The sequence below is a fragment of the Ambystoma mexicanum genome, chromosome 2q (assembly GCF_040938575.1).
Source record: "Ambystoma mexicanum isolate Mex_15411 chromosome 2q, UKY_AmexF1_1, whole genome shotgun sequence".
Lineage (NCBI taxonomy): Eukaryota > Metazoa > Chordata > Amphibia > Caudata > Ambystomatidae > Ambystoma > Ambystoma mexicanum.
This window is the reverse complement of record NC_090924.1, coordinates 440,430,294-440,442,931: the sequence shown is the minus strand read 5'-3', so window position 1 is coordinate 440,442,931 and position 12,638 is coordinate 440,430,294. Positions and strand designations below refer to the sequence as shown.

At 48.1% G+C, this 12,638-nt stretch overlaps 1 protein-coding gene across 1 annotated transcript in view; it reads right to left on the bottom strand.

Moving 5' to 3' along the window:
• The window catches only part of LOC138569484 (caM kinase-like vesicle-associated protein), a 618,938-nt gene that overhangs the window by 474,064 nt on the left and 132,236 nt on the right, over positions 1 to 12,638 (bottom strand). The gene's annotated exons all lie outside the window — the stretch shown is intronic.

The following is a 12,638-nucleotide window of genomic DNA, read 5'->3' as shown; positions in this document are numbered from 1 at the left end:
AGACGAGACCTGTGGGGAACGGGCCCCCACCATCCACTATCAACAGGTCCGGCAAGCAACCGGCAGTCTCAAGCCTTTCACCCACCCAGAGCCAGCGACCCAGGACAGACCTCAAGGTACTGTGAAGGGGTGACTGACTACATCAGTCACCCCATTGTAATATAGTGTTTTATGTATATATGCTGTGAGTCTATGCATATATGTAAAGTAGTCATGTTTATATGTGTTTAATGTTATGAAGGGTAAATGCTTAGTAGGAGGAGGTAGTGAGTTGGGGTATTAGGGGAATGTTAAGTAGGGTAATTGTCAAGTAGGAATAGATCAGATGGCCATTAGTTTAAATAGGGGGTAGAGGGGGAGACACCCTGGTGTGAGGTGGTGGGATAGGTTGGCGGTCTGCCCAAGGCCACCTTGCAACATGGGACCACCCACAGAGGCCATTCTCTGGCCTCACTCTCCATGTGGGTGGTACCTGAGTTTCGGAAAGGGATTGGTTGGGGCAAGCTCATCCTTAGGGTCCATGGAGCCCCTCCAAAGAAGGGTTCGCTGATGTACCTGGTCCCCTCTTAGATGGAGCTCATGCCAGGGAATTCTAGGGCCTAGGTGCTAAGAATAAGGTACTGTTTAATAAAGAGGGGCTCTGTTGAGGTTTCTATAAAAATTCTCTCTGGTGTCTGTTAATGATCAAGGAACTCAGGGTGTGGCCCATCTGCTGTATTAACCCTTTTTATTTGCATGTTGCTTGGCGCGCCCCACCAGAGCAGCTGGTCTGGGATGGTGGGGTGGTATCCATGGAAGCGGTCTCTGCTCCATGGAAGGGATGAAGTGTACACTTGCCCAGACCTGGCCCAGTTAACCAGGTGACATCTGTAGGACTGTTTCTTGCCCGGAGTATCCAAAATACTAGGCTTCCTGGGCCAGGTAATAAAGTAGGGGCTACAATTATTTCAAACAAATCGAGCCAGACAGCACTTTTTGTCCAGATTCAAAGGCAGAGAGGGCCTTTGCCTTATGTGTTATCTAATTTTAAAGTCCAGTTTATAAGCATCCATTTTGTGAGCCTTATCCCATCTGTCTCTGATACTTTTTCAGCATAATTATCCTCTCTGCCATCTACATGATGATGTCGCGTATGTGTGTTTGGTCGCCTTAGCTCCACATCTGATGGCCTGGCAGGTGATCTCTTTTTTGTATTGTGGGAATTGTGGAGGTTCTTGCCCCACCCTTTTCAGACATCCTGTAGTCAAACATCTTGCTTTTACATACAACCACGTGCAGCGCAAAATCAATTTCTTTTTACCTTTGAAACAAGCAGGGAAACATGCACTGCCTGTTCTACTGCAGTTGCATCCAGAATGCCATGGCGACTCTATGCCTGCAACAGATAGGAGAGTGGCTTATCTTCCCTATCATGGAGCGCAGCAGTGACACATGAGAATGGCAAGGGGTTTGAAAAGAGGATGGGGTGGTATCATGCCTGGCTGATGAGTCAACAACAACTACACTTGAGGCCTAAACAAAACAGGCAAGATACTTGTTACAACGTATACACATTAAAAATGGTTCACTTATCTGTAAACCCTAAAATCCAGTGGTGGAGGCAAGGAGGGTATGGGGGATTGGGGTTGCTGCCCCATTTCTCCCCCCTGATGCCCAGTGCGTCCCCTAGCCTCCCACTGGTGCCCTGTTAGCTGCCCCCCGTCACCAAAAGCTGCCTCCGCTACTGCTAAAATCCATCGTGGTGTGTAGCCTGTCTTCCACATGGAGACTGCCGGGCCCACGTCGACCAGATGGGAGGTCTTGGTGGGCTCCAACCCTGGTGGGGGCACCCACCACTGTGAGCAAAGACAAGAAGACAATGGGCCTCATTCCGAGTATGGAGGTAACCATGCCGCTTTTAGCGGCATGGCTACCCCCATACCGGGTACCTGGTCTGGGTTCCTTGAATGGGGAAATACCGGGCCATTCCGATCTTGGAGGGCTCAATGGGAATGGGGAGGGTGCTAACAATGGGCCCGTTAATGACAGGCCCATTGCTAGCATCCTGGTCTGCTCGCGAGACCCGTTAAGAACGCCTGGTTTTACCAGGCGTCCTTAGCGGAACCCGCGAGCAGACCTCGTAATGAGCCGGTAGGGGGTTAACGGCGCCGGCAGCTCTACCAGCACTGTTAACCCCCTACCGCATGGCTCGTAATGAGGCCCAATGTCCCTGTAGTGGGGGGACCAGGGGGGATAATCGGTGGAAGTGTTATTTGGCAGGGTGGGGGTTCCATTTTTTAATCTCAGTCAGGTCGTGTTGTGGGACGGGCTAAGACCACGGAGAGATAGGAGTGGGTTCAATGATGTGGGAAATGGGAGGAGCGTTTCCCCCCACCTTTTATTGGATATAGAGCTGCTCCGGCCCCATGGCCTCAGTCTGCCTGAAGCAGGAAATAGCCTGAAGCAGCATCACTGGCTGTTTTTGCTCTCGCTGGTTTCCAAGCGGATGCCAGCAGTTCTACACTGGGGCTTTCCCTTCCATCTGTGATGCTCCACAAGGGGCCAGCGCAGCCAAGAGTGAGATCACAGCACACAGGGGTACAAGACATTTGTCGAGCCCACGGGGCATTACAATGTGGGTGGGACATATGGCTGGGAGCATTGGAACCTGTGACAAGAGACAGCTTCCGGCTGCGGGGCCAAGCTGGTTGAGCAAAGTCACTTTTCAGCAGTGCAAAGTCACTTTGAACCGTGCACAGAATTCCATGAATCAGGCCCATAGTGTATAGTTAGTTTACCTTGAAAGGCTAGTTTATTATGTAATGTGGTTTGCTTCCAAGGCATTGCTATAAATGAAGTACTATTTTAAGCACATGAAATGCAAAGCAAATCCTTAATAAATACCAACTAAACCTGGGAATATGTGCTCAGTTGCTTAAATTGTCCACATCCCGGTTTCACCATTTAACCAACGTGTGTGATCCTGGGCAAATCATGTAATCACACTGTGTATTATATGCAGCTCTGTAAGTGATTCTGATTCACCTCATAGCTTATGCCAATGTATCGGTATACACCAAATTGTTTGTTTACAATTGTTCGAATGAACAATTGACCGATTTTAAAGGGTCACAATTGACCTTTTCACAATTGACCGTAAATATATATATATATATATATATATATATATATATATATATATATATATATATATATATATATTATATATATATAGGGTTTGGGGGGGTTTGTGTTGGGTGGGGATTTGTGGGGGGTTTCCCCCCACATATATGTTACAATTGACCTTCACAATTCGGTCAATTGTGAAAAGGTCAATTTTAATTTAAACAATTGTGAAACAAACAATTCGTATACAACCAATATATCATGCTATTGTTTTTTTTAAAAAAAACGCTAATGACTATAGCATTGCTCCATATATAATAATAGTGCAATTTAGGTATTTTGTTCCACAGTGCCACTTGGCTTACTTATGGCAACACATTCTGAAGCCACTTCCATGGTGCCTCCAATTATCAAAGACTGATGATGCTCCTTGTGAAGTCTTTTTCTGTGTAGACATTTCAGTTGGTGCAATCCATATGCAAATTGGGAGGTTTGCATGTATTTTGCCCCAGAGCGCCTGGACAGACCTCTAATAGATGAGTTTCCTGCATCTGTAATGATTCTGCAGTTTTATTTTTTTTGTTATGTATTTAAATGCCATCTGCCACTAATGTTAACAAAAAAATAGATTCTGGAACGGGTGGTTGGTATGGGGGCACGAATGAGACCATATGGAATTGTGCGCACTGCGTTTGGGGAGAAAAGTAGCAGGACTTTGTTTGAGGCTTGCCCCACCCCCTCCCCACTCTTGCAATGCTGGATACTTCCCTGTTCATCGGGTTGCATCATCTCATCTATCGGGACGCACACGCACATCTTTGGGAAGTACGTGCAAGCACACAGCGTTCTCTCCACCAGTCACCCGAGGAGAAAAGATCAAACCTCCCCTTCTCTCGCGGGACTCTCAGAGCGGGAACGAGAAGAAACTGATGCAATGAAAAGTCAGCTGTCTGTCACGGCGAACATCAAGCCTTCCGAATCCAAACAGAGCATGGAGCCACCGGGGGCCAGGGAGGTCTCAAGGCTGAATGGCAGCGCTGCACGGCCGCTGCCTGGAGTTGCTTCCAGAGGCCTCTTCCCAGTTTATCTGGGGGGTCAGACAGTAGCTGGAGGAAACATCCATAGCAGGCAGCTTGCAGCTGTAAGCAGTCCACAGAGGTAATGCCTGGCTCAGCACAGTTGGGAAAGTGGAGGTGGCGTTGCATATCCAATCAGGCCATTGACAGCAGTTCCTCTACACCAGAAAGAATGCATATTGCATAACCTGGGCATTTGTCCATCTTTGTACCATCATACATCATACTTGCTCATTCTTCTTTGCCCCTTTCCTCTCCCACCCAGTAAGGTCCAGAATGAGACATGTCTTCTTTTTGGCATAAAAAGGCAGCACATTTATTTTCACAACATAATAAATTCAAAACACTGCACACAATTTTGTGAAAATAGTTCCGAAGGTGCAGCGACTGCTCCGTGTCCAAAACCTTCTTCCCCCTTTTCCCAACACAGTCCACAGTAGGCACAACTCCCCCAACCCTTTGTGACTGAGCCCCGCCTGCCCTTGCAGGTGTTCCTGGCTGGGAGAGTGCAGTTTATTCGGGGGAAGCTTGCCACTGGTTTCCAAAACACTGCTACGCCAAAGGTGGGTTACCGCTCACCGCAGCTCCCCCTTTATACTTCATAATTCCAGTGGCTTTGTGCACAACTCCAGTAAAACATCCATGCCCAATGCTGACAAATGTACTCCGTCCTTGGCATAATCTACCGGGGACTACCAATTGATCAGGTCGTACCTTCCACATTCTCATATTGCCCCATTCTGCTTCATCCTTAAATTTTCCACTGCTGCATGGCTTTCAGTGCCCCTCCATTCTGGCCTTGGAACGATCCCGGACCACCGGATCGTGGTTTTCCCCAACTGATAGGTCAATTTGTTTGCCATACTTCACCCTCAATATGTTCCTCTCCGCTTTTTATTAGGCCAAAACTCCCCATCCAACTTATCCTTGCTCTGCCTGCCCTTGCAGGAATTACCATGCTGGGGGAGTGCCTTTCCTGATGGGAGAAGTTGAGCTTTATTCCTTTGTTAGAATTTCAAAAACCAACTTTGCCTTCCTTCCCCCTTGCCTCAGTCCTCTCTGTTATTTATCAGGCTAAACTCCTACCTCGCTTCTATTCCTTAAGTAGGCCGAAGCTCCCCCTCCATAGTCCAAGCAGACTGCCTACCCTCACAGACATTCCCAGGCCGGAGGAGTGCCGTTCAAGACCCGGGGAATCTGAGCTTGTCCTCGTATATCTAGGCCTCCCTCGCCCATTTTCCTGCCACTTAAGTAGCGTCTTACTAACACCTATACTGCTACCTACCAGTTGCACCACCACCACTGCTACTTGTTTAATGACCCGGTAAGGATGAAAGGCTGAGTTGTCCTTGCCGATCTATGAGTCTAAAACCCCACTCCCAAAGATATCGATGTACCCCCACGCTTTTCTTAATACCTCATTTTATAGAACGATGCCTTTCCCAATTTACATTGCAGCTTTGGTAATGCACAACCCCTGGCCCTAAGTCCTCAATTCAGAAATCTCGCTATTCCCTGTGTCAGCCACCACGTTAAACGATTCCTGTTTGTCTTTAGTTGAAAGTCGTACTATTAACGCTACCTAACCCACACAGCCTGATGACATTATCTCAACTCCTGTTCTCTTGCTCCAAACTTAACCACATCAACTAATCATATCCAACCTTTTGTCTTATACCCATGGCGTTATATTGTTCCAATTAGCCACCCCCATGCACAAAGAATAGTCAGTTAAGTTATTTCCTCACTAAATTGAAATCTGGCCTTTGTGAGAGTTACCTTTTCCCAGAGTCCCGACAGCTGCCCCCTAACAGCGTACACTCTTGAAACTGGGGTCTGCAGCAGGCGCATAACCCTGTGAGTAACTTGCAGGAAGCCCCTTAAAATCTGGAGTAATTCAGCCTTTATATATTTGCAACGAACCCTCAGGCATCTGAGCGTTGCTCCTTTTTGAGATGAAAGGCTGAGTTTGGGCCGAACATTTAAGTCAAACACTTTCCCCATGATACTCTATCTGGCCTCTGAGCATTGCTCGTTTTCAACTACGCGTGTGAGATAGAAGGCTGAGTTTGCCCCAAACATTTAACGTAACACACACATCCCTGTCGTACCTTTCTGTCAATCCCCAGATTGGAGCACCTTAGTCCTCGTCTACCCATCCTTTCGCGGCATCCCTCTTTCTTCTATGGTGCATTAGCAATATATAGCGTATATCATCCCCATCTGACTGCAAAGTTGGGTTGCTCTGCGCTTGGAGGCACCATTGTACTATAGCTATCCCCACGTTGGAAGCGACGTGCGTAACGCCTTGTCTGTGCCTAAAAGCCATTTGGTTACCATGTAACGAAAGACCATTCCACATGCATATCTCCTATGTGCCGACCCTTACCACACCCTGCGCAAAGTCACCAAATGTACGCTTTCAGTGCTAGAGTTGCAATGTTTGGGGGGTGCACACATCATTCTGACCCGCCGGCCACAAACAAAAGAAATACCATCGCCAGGGCCCACTTTTAAGCTTACTGAAAAGCATCTTAACCCAAAACAAATCCCAGCCGATCCCCCCGTACTGTACCATGCTGGTCATTACACATTCTCCATGGGAAAAGACATGCACTGTGATGTCTGTCGCGCCAATTCTTAAACACTGTTCCCCATCTCGCTCCCATTTCTTGAAAATGTGCGTTTACCCCAAACCCTCAAGACATCCAAAGTCGCAGCCTCTTCATAATGACCAGAATTCTTGGGCGCAAGAGCCCATAACCTCAACCGTATCTTTCTCCCCCTGAAACCGCCCATACCATCATCCGACTTTTCCATAAACTCAACCATCCAGATCCATTGTGAATTCCCCTCAAAGTGACAGTACAGCTATAGACATCACCCAATGCCATACCTGTTTACCAATCAACCTGGCTCCATAGCATAAGGTGTTCTTCCACAATCCCCAATTGAACAGCCACCCCTGCTATTAATTCTGTGCAACCTGTGCCGGCATCGAAACCACCCCGCTAGCCGACATGATATTAAAAGCCATTGTTGTAACTCAAGCTAAGAAGCTATCAGACTTGCGTTGGTCGCCTTACCCCAAAACCCATCTTAGAGAGTGCGACACGATATTAAAAACCATTGTTGGAACTCAAGCTAATAAGCTTTCAGACTTGCGTTGGTGGCCTTACTCTTAAACCTCTCTTAGAGAGTGCGACACAATATTAAAAACCATTGTTGGAACTCAAGCTAATAAGCTTTCAGACTTGCGTTGGTCGCCTTACCCCAAACCCCATCTTAGAGAGTGCGACACAATATTAAAAACCATTGTTGGAACTCAAGCTAATAAGCTTTCAGACTTGCGTTGGTCGCCTTACCCTAAAACCTCTCTTAGAGAGTGCGACACAATATTAAAAACCATTGTTGGAACTTAAGCTAATAAGCTTTCAGACTTGCGTTGGTCGCCTTACCCTAAAACCTCTCTTAGAGAGTGCGACACAATATTAAAAACCATTGTTGGAACTTAAGCTAATAAGCTTTCAGACTTGCGTTGGTCGCCTTACCACAAAACCCATCTTAGAGAGTGCCGCTGTTCACTCCAATCAACGGCCGGCAACAAAACGACCACGGCCTCACACATGACCCCACAAGACTGTACTTGACAAACAATCCTTCGCAGCGAGCTCTCCTTAACTCCTGCATGAAATCATGAAAATAAAGCGCAGGCGAAGGTTTGACAACACATACCTATATAAAGCTCGATTAATGGCAATGCAGTGACGATTTGAAACTTCCTAGTGCGTTTAGAATGGGAGTTTCCCATTCAAAACCATGTTTGCAAATAATGCCCTGTGCCTGTGTTTAGGACATAGCCAGCAAGAAACCATGAACTGTTAGCTTCTCGCAGAATCTTGCGGTAAGAGTCCTTGCCCCTTCATTTGTTGTATCTCAGTTTCACAGCCAAATCCTTATCCCATCCATATAACTCGCTTCTATGTACCACCACCTTAAGGTGCTTTTAAGTAGCATGCCTCACGCGCTCTTATGTCTCATTACACGTAACACAGTGCCACGAACCCCGCCGGACCCACTGCTCCTCTATTTTTCTCCCATTGAAAAGCACACGTGGAATTACTTATTATGTCTTGGTAAATTCCTTGGATCTTCTAGAAACTCCCATCACTGTAATAACCACTTCCGTATGGACTGTGTCACGCCGTACCCGTTTTCTCCATTCCGTTATACAACTACCCTTATCTTTTTCATATAACTGGCTTTTATGTACCTCTACATTAAGGTGATTTAAGTACAGGGGTGTTTCTAGATCTGAAAAATATCCGGGGCTAGGCTCATTTTGGGACTGTCGGGACTGGGGGCTAGCTAGCCTTTTTGGTTGTAACCCCTGAGCCTGTATCCGGGGCTACAACCAAAAGACACGGGGCTATAGCCCCTCAGCCCCTGCCTAGCAACGCCATTACGTAGCTCTGCCTTAAGGGGCTTTCATATATCACTGCCCGAATTACCATGCCCCGATCCCTACTGGGCCCACTGCCCCTCCACTTTTCCCTCATCGAAAAGCACACGTCCCGGTCTGGATCACCGACAACCCAAGGCCACAACACACGCCCCTTGAGCCAACTTCCCTCACTTTTATCGCTGCAACTGTGAAGACTTCACAGCTCATAAAAAGCAAGTTCCAACAGCCAGTAAACTGAAAGACACCACAGGCCAGCATTCAGCACCCAATCCCTCAATTACAAGGCTGCAGGGGGGCGGGTTGCATACGTTCCGGTCCGGACCACTGACCACCCCAAGGCCACAACATATGCACCTGCACCGCTATACCAGAGGCTATACAGACCTCAAAACCAAAGCTGGGAAACACCGCGTCACAAAAATCGGACCACCGAACACACCGCAGCAACGTTCCACCCGACCCCAACAGCAGCAGGGACATGCACTGGCACCCAGGGAGGCCCTCTAATCAAAACATATGCTGCCACAGCCCGAGGCTTAACAAACCGACCCCGCTCACCTGCAAACCTCCCAAGTGCAACCGATCACAATCCAGATGCACGAGAATGCGCCATCGCCGCAGCCCACCATGGCCTCACTCCATCATCCAAGGTCGCCAGCAGCCAAATGTCCGCCCCCTTGCTTCGCCTTAGGTTCCTAGTGCGTCGGTGCAGCCTCTCCCCTTCTGCCGAACTCTGTTTAGCTGCTCGGTGGGTCTTTGGTCACGCTGCGGTCCCTCGCCGTTCTCCGTGTCATGTTCGCGCTGACTGCCAGTTGCTCCACACCTCCAGCCGCTCCAATTCACACGGCAGCCTCCTGGCACCAGCACCGTGGCTCGGGGACCCGCGCTGCTTCTCCGAAGGTGGCTCCTTGTCCCGTGGCGGGCCAAGCACCAGACGCCGACGATGGCTCCTATCCTGGACGTCCGCTTCCAACCATGGCAGGCACCAGCACCGCAACCCAGACCATGTGCACAGCTGTTCTTCTCCTCCTGCAACGACGACTTCTTCCTGGAAAACAAAACAAAAATTCCGGTCCTCAGAGGCAGGGGGCGTTCTTCTGCTTGGGGCTGGATGCTGGATGTTCCTGCAGCAGGACACCCGCTGGCTCATATGGGGCTTGGCATGTCCCCTTTTTTCTTGCCCTTCGTGGGCTTTCCCAGCGCCTTGGCATGATTTGCCACGACCCTCCCCCTTACCCAGCGGGGAGGGAGGAGGAGGACCCTGCCCGGGTTATCGGGGTGCCTCCTCCATTTTTTCTCCATCGTCACCTTCACTATTCTTCCACATGAAGACTTCAAAGTCCTCCCTGCAGAACGGGAACGAGATGGAATAGTGGGACTTGTTAACTAAAGAAGATCCTTCTCTGTGCATCACGTGGTCGCAGACCAAAGTCCAAGCAAACAGAGAAAACGTGCATCCAGGCCCAGAACCTGCCGATTCCCCTGAAGGCGGGTCAGCCTCCGGCTTTCACTGACGTCTGGCATTTTCAGCTATGCAGAAAACTGAAAGCTGGATGCGCCTATGATCTCCTGCAGTATTCTGGACACGCATGTGTGAACGCACAGACAGCTTGTGGTGACTTCAGTGACGTTCTTGCTCTATTCTCAATTGTTTTATTTTCTTCATTTTCTACTGGTTGGTTTTGCTGCAACCTGCATGTCCAATGCATGACGGGCTCAGCAATGTAATGTGGGATTTCACGAGACTACGTCCATCCTCACGAGGGACGTCCTTTCACCAAAATGCCAGAGGTAGCGTAAGTGACATCACAATGCCACGCCCCTCAGAGTGACATCACAGGTAGTGATGTCAGTTGAGCCCACCCCACGTGACATCACAGGAAGTGATGACATTTGACCACACCCCCACGTGACATCACAGGAAGTGGCTTCATGAACCATTGTCCCTCAGTACACTAAGTAAAATATGGTTACAATATCACTGTATTGTGACATTTCATACAAGAATGGATCATCATATGTAGCAGTGCCTCAATGCCCGTGTTGGCATGGGCAGCGTATGAACCCAAATCCCCTCTTTGTGTGGATCCGCCCTGTTATTTCAATAGGTCTACAGAGCGAAATCACATTCTGGGGGGACAGGGGTGGATAGGCGGGTATAGGGATAGGGGAAAGCCAGGATAAAAGTGCCATATTCCACTACTTCGAGCCTTACATGATAGATGGTACAGCCTTACATGTCTAAGTGCAGCCTCAAACACCTTATCACTGCTATAGTATTCTACTTAAAGCCTTACATCAAAGATTTTAAACCCTTGCATTCCCAAGTGCAGCCTCAAATGCTCAACCACTACCTTATTATTCTACTTAAAGCCTCACAAGAAAGAGAGAGCTGCCTTACATGCCAAGTGCAGCCTCAAATGGCCGTATACTGTCTTATTACTCTACTTAAAGCCTCATATGACAGATATCATTATAAAATGCAAGGTGCAGGCTCACATAACGTCTGATGCCATGATATGCCAAATCACCTTACACTCATTCTGGGCATAGGATGGGTGTTCTATAGCATACACGGACTGCGATTGGGCACATGCAGTTGTGCAAGACATACAGACCTGGGTAAACAAGGCCGTCATCCTCATGTGCTCAAGTCCGGCATAAAGAGTCCAATTCAGCCCCCAGACCCCCTGATACCTGTTACTCCACTGAATTATTTTATGACTATTTACGCACCTTGAAACACTTGTGTATAGGCGCGTTATAAATGCCATATCATATATCATAACGCCATCATACCCACCCAAGCTCAGGCACAAAACTTGTTAGCACATAATAGAACATAACAGCAAGACCAGGGGCTTCCCTCTGGCAGCGCAACGCCCACTGCTCTAACCCAACTCACCTTGAACTTCACTAGCACACAGCGCGTTGTTTGGATCTGCACACATTAAAACCCCAGGTTTCGCATCTTGCCCAGCGTGAAGTTTGTATCATGGGTCGCCAATGCAATCCCAGCTAATAATGAAGTCTGGCCCAATAGGTTGCAAGTTTCCACTTGCCTTTCTTTCCCTTTGTTGCTAATATACAAGAGGCTTGGAAAACAAACTATATTCTACCCAGGGAGCTCTCCTTGGCCTTCTGGGAGACAGAGTCCATTCAGGTAATACACAAAACTCACCAGTACCCACCCACTGCACCATCAAATAGCAACCATGTTTCCCTGGCGACAGCCACATTGATGCAGTCTGAGGCTGCAGAAGGTCAGGGTGGAGACACACATAACTTAAGTAATAAGAGTGTGGTGCTAATCTGTAGACACACAGCCCATGACAGAATGCTACATAGGTATCTAAGGCAACTCTACTGCAAGCAGAAATTGATCGCTGCTCTTGGACACATTGGGCCTCATTACGACTTCGGCAGTAGCAATTCCTCCCTCCAGGAACCTGGGCCCGGACCTTCCCCATTCCCATCTGAGCCCCCATAGGGCTCAATGGGAGTGGGAGAGAGTGCGAACAACAGGCCGATTACTAGCGGCCCGTTGTTTGCTCCCTCTTCCCCTCGCGGGACCCGGTAAGGACGCCTGGTTTGACCAGGCGTTACTTACCGGGTCCCAGGAGGGGAGCTTGTAATAAGGCGGAACGGGTTTAACGGGTTTGCCTCCTTTAGCGGAGCCCGTTAACCCGTTCCGCCTCACTCGTAATGAGGCCCATTGCCTTGATCTCATACATCTCATCTTCTGTTGATATAATCTGGCTTCTTGTTCCATCTGATTGAGAAAACATGTTAGCCATTTTCTCACCACTACTTTTTTAGTGTTTGTTTTTAACAGCAGCAGTTCAATTTAAATAACGATACTTATTTGCATGATATCTTAAGCTTGTCTTGTCTAAGTTATATTGTATATTTATTTTATTTATTTATTTATTTATTTAAATGTATAGAGTGCACTGCAGCCCACAGGCATCGAGGCGCTTTACATGAAAGTG